Source organism: Patiria miniata, unplaced genomic scaffold (genome assembly GCF_015706575.1).
Source record: "Patiria miniata isolate m_02_andy unplaced genomic scaffold, ASM1570657v1 HiC_scaffold_2, whole genome shotgun sequence".
Taxonomy (NCBI): Eukaryota; Metazoa; Echinodermata; class Asteroidea; order Valvatida; family Asterinidae; genus Patiria; species Patiria miniata.
Genome location: NW_024037058.1, coordinates 9,009,970 through 9,014,748, shown reverse-complemented (window position 1 = coordinate 9,014,748; position 4,779 = coordinate 9,009,970). Strand labels below are relative to the sequence as shown.

At 39.3% G+C, this 4,779-nt stretch overlaps 1 long non-coding RNA gene across 1 annotated transcript; it reads right to left on the bottom strand.

Annotated features, from left to right (window-relative positions):
* Window positions 1-378: 378 nt before the first annotated feature.
* LOC119726923 lies at window positions 379-1,132 on the bottom strand. Its single transcript, XR_005270864.1, has 3 exons — window positions 1,044-1,132; window positions 814-898; window positions 379-411 (listed from the first exon to the last, which is right to left on the bottom strand). It is a non-coding gene; the product is annotated as an uncharacterized LOC119726923 (long non-coding RNA).
* Window positions 1,133-4,779: the final 3,647 nt, after the last annotated feature.

Below are 4,779 nucleotides of genomic sequence, written 5' to 3'. Positions count from 1 at the left end.
CGAGTCAAGCAAGGCTGAAAAAAATATCTTGCTATTCCAAATAAATATGATGAGTACCTGAAAAAAATACAATCTTGAGAAGAGAAAATGAAAGAAATTACTTACAGAATTGCCTCACCTGACATGCTGTGGAACCTTTATTCAATAAATTAAAATCATATTTAATGCCCAGGACAAATAATCGCCCTGATTGAGACTGCATGTAAAACGAACAGAACATCTTACCAGAATTGGATTGGTCAGTAGCGGCGATATCGATTGACGAGTAAATCGAGGAATCCTTCGAGTTCACTTTATCTTCATTATGAAGACATGGGTCCGCATTAACAGATGGAGATTTCTTGGCTGCTCGTCTTCTTCCTTCCCTTGTCTTTCTTCTCATCTTCGTCATTCTTGTCTTTCGTGTTCTTCCTATAAGATCAAACAAACAGGAGTTGTCAAGATATCTACGTATAGTCTGCTTGGAATGAACTACGCCCCTGAAAATGAATTAGTCAGAATAGAACTTTTATGCCAGTCTTTCATGATCCTTTTAGTTCCAGGTTTTATTATATATTTTTTCGAGTATGTTATTTGTTTTTTAGATAATGTCAGCCCTTATATTCTATATTTTACATTCATTATTTAAAACATTTTTTTTGTAAATCGTGAACAATTCGGCCTTCTGGTCACCACACGAGCTTTAAATACACCAATAGTAATAATAACAATGGTAACTTATGGCTGTCTCAACTGTTATGCAGTTGCGACAGTTCACAGCATCACCCGATGATGTCCATCAATCATTACATCAAGTTCAAGATTAAGATTTACCTGCTGATTTCTGTTCACCGACAGCTCTGCCCATCAGCCAGGATACCAGGTGTATCTATATGTTAGCATCTTGCTCATCACGGGGCTTGAAAGGGAAAAATTCAACTTTTTTAATCAAGTGAATAGAAACGATCCATTCAATACATTTTAAGGCTATAAGCGGGTAATTGCAAGCTATACAGCGACACAATTATGGGATAACGAATCTGAGATTAACAGACAAACGTTACCTTGTCGTGTCGTCTGGTGAAACGATGTTGCTTCTCTGGATCAACCCCAGATTGGTTTTGAAGTTTTCCTTTCAAGATTGTGATAAAAGTCTGGACGCATTTGTAGACGTATTGGTCCCATCGAAGTACTATTCACAAAGAGCTGAATCTGGCGTTCTTTGTTCTCTTTACATGCAGGCTTCTTTTGAGCGTCTGTTCGTTCCCTTCTTGTATTCGTTTTTCCTACAACGTAGATAATAACAAGTGTAATTTGAACACATCATTTGTTTTTAACATTGATTAGATAGCTGACTTTACTATGAACTTAAGAATATTTTTCAGATACTCTCAAAATTCATCTGCTGTACATGTTGAATCAGCGAACTTAGTATTTCTAGTGACATTCAGGGGAACGTTTTAAAGACTCGATATAAGATGCTGAACATAGAGGAAAATATCCCAACATCACAAGGTATATTTACCTGAAGGTACATGCATATTTCCCTTTGACGGACGATCTGTATGATTAACTTGCTTCTGTTTCCGTGTTCCTGGAGGTGGCTTCTTCTCTTGAAGGCAGCTCTGTTCTTTCTTAGTTTCGAATCCTTTTAAATCTCCAACCTGCTCAAGTGTGTCTTTAGCCGATCTTTGTTGCTTTGACCACGTCGTCATCTCTTGTTGACAGATATGTTCCCTGACCATTGCGCATTGCTCTTTCTGAGGCCCGTCTGGATCACAAGTCTGCTCCTCTCCATGTGTCTCTTTCTCAGGTGATAGCGCCTTTGCTTTCTTAAAGCTCTCATCACTGTTCTTTACCGTTTCCCCATTCTCATTCTGACAAGCGTCTGTATGCTCTCTTACATGTCTTTCTTTCTCATGGGTTGTCAGTTGAGACTCTTTACCTTTGACTCCTGTTACTTCACAGCTCTCTGGCTGAGAACTATCTTGTTCATCTGTTAGTCTCTGTTGCTCACGCGATGTCTCTATATCTTCTAGGCTGATGTCCTTTCCACCACCCATGCCTTGCTGTTTCTTCTGCTGAAGACTGTCTTTGCAATCCTCTATCTGACCAGGTGCCTGATTTTTGGGGACCACATAGCATTCTAAAAGGACAATGATGTTAAGAACAATTAATATCTAAAACTGTCACTGGAAAGACTGCGAAACGAGCATTTAGTTCCATTCCTGACTTATGGGATCAAATCCACTTGCCATTCCAAATAAATATATATGAGTTACTGAGAAACTATATCTTGAGAAGAGATAATTAAAATGACTTTGCTCAGTCTGAGATGGTATGAGATACCTAAAACGAAGCACCTTTAAGGAAACCGGGGGGGAAAATGAGGAGAAATAAATTACCCCAAACAAGCAGAACATTTACCAGATTTGGATTGCTCAGTGGCGATGGCATCGTTTGACGAGGAGATGGAGGAATCCTTCGAGTTCACTTTTATATCTTCATCATTAGGACATGTGTCGGCATTAACAGATGGAGACTTCTTTGCAGATGGTCTTCTTCCTTTCCTTGTCTTTCTTGAAACCTTCTCCGCCATGCCTGTTTTCCGCGTTCCTTCTGTAAATACAAATAACAAATGGGGGTTGTGATGACATTATGTCTGTAGTCTGCATGAAATAAACTAAACCACTGAAAATTATATAACTCAGAGTTAAAGGAATTTTTACCAGGTTTTGATGGCTTAGTAATGGCTGTCTCAACTGCTGGTGGGTTGCAAGTGTTTCTAAGATCATCCGAGTTCAGATGTTCATCCCCTTGGGAGGTAGATATGTTGGTCTTCTTCTCACACAAAGATGCTTGGCCAGCGTTTCTTCCAGTTTTTGTGTTCCTCCTCCCTACGACAGAAACGAAATTTACTTTCAATCATCAAGACTTTGGAATCATAACAAGTTTTCGGCCTATATAGTAGCAAAAAAACGGTATTTTACCTCGCTTCTCGAGCTCTTGATCAGGCAAGCTTGTTTTTCCATTGGGTGCTGCCTCAGATGAGTTTCTGGTAGCTGCGCCTTTTCCTTTTGCCGTCAACATTATATCATTCTCTTTCCTGCTTGACATTCGGCTTCTCTCTGAGAAGACAATAAAACAAATATAGCTTTGAAAACAGTTTCATCAAAATTCTCAATAATCAACAAAACCACTGATCTTTAACATGCTTGAAGTGCCGCAATTAATCTTAAGGAGATTGAGGAATCCCAAGTATACCATATAAGATTTGGTGGTCTTCATCACCCAGACTTGTCTTACCATTGATATCCGCTTCAGACTGGGATTTCTTGACACCTTTTCTTGTTCTCTTCCTCGTCCTCTCCGAGTCCTTGTCTGTCATTGCCTTTTTTGTTTTCGCTTTTCGTGTTTCCCCTGCCGAGTTTGTACCAGATGTATTAACTCCTGAAGGGGTGACAGAATCTCCACATTCATCTGACTTATCTTGCATGTTTTCATCCTGGCTTTCCTCTCTCTCAGAATCTATTTTCTTGTTAACTTTTCTTTTTCCTTTTCTAATCTTCCCCGATTCCTTGTCAGTAAATTTCCTCCTATTCCCTAAAGGCAAAAAAAAAAATCAAAAAGTAACTTTATTTGAAACGTATATTTCAAAGTCAGAATAGTACAACATGTGTTAATACTTTATTAATTAATGTGTATGCACTGCATGCATCGCATAGCCTATACCAGTTAGCTATACGATCATAAGGAAGAGACTTTACCTTTTGATTTGCTGTTAGCGATGACAGCCGATGACTTGGATAGAGTGGAATCGCTTGAGCCATGTGAGATCTCTTGCTCTTCATTACCTGTGCCTGTGTTATCATTGGTTTCTTTTTCTGTGGATGGGGAATTCTCGGCAGCTTTTCTTCGCCTTTTTCTTATACTCCCTGAAAACAAAAAATGCCACCATTTTAAACGTCTTTGATCGATTGCTAGCAAACATCAGATGTTGAGCAGTTGGGGTACGAGATTTGTTTCTTTTTGGGAACTCTTTACCCCACAGGCAAAGATCCAGAACGGTGTTTTATAGCCAGCCTGCAAAACTCAAATTTATTACTCTTTAACTGAAATTTAGTACACTCTTTTAGTTCACTAAATAATGAAAGGGCTTTTAAGTTAATCGATAATTGATCGAAATGCACATACTGAAATTTAACGAAAAATGAGTGTTTTACCAGACTTAGATTGATTACTGGCGGCTTCAACTCCTGAAGAGGTTGGACAATCTCCTGCTTCCGCTTTGTCTTCATCACATGACGTAGTCTGTCCAGATGGAGATTTTCCGTTTGCTTTTCCTCTTCTTCGTCTTGTTCTCCTTTTCGCTACGAAATATAAATCATGGAGAGGGATTCAGAAAGGGACCACCTTAATATTTCACCAAGATGTTAAGAGATTGGGTCCTTTTAAGCAAGCCACAGGAATGCATGCGTTCCGAAAGGCTTTAGAATTTAAACCACTCGTGACAGGGCAAATCAAAGTACTAGTATTTTACCATGTTTGGCTGTAGAGGTAGACGAGCAGCCCGATTCGCCTGATGGAACTTGCTCTTCACCACATGAAGATGTTTGTAGCAGAGTGTCTTCTGAAGCCGAGTTAATTGTGGGAATCAAACGAAGAGAACAGATGCTCAGGATGATTGTGATCAGTGCGAGGTGCAGAATTTATAGCAGTAGGTTGAGTATACTAGTCTTGACGGAATGTTGTCTGTTGCATCGGATGCTGATTGGGTTTTGGAATCTCTCGTATAATCAG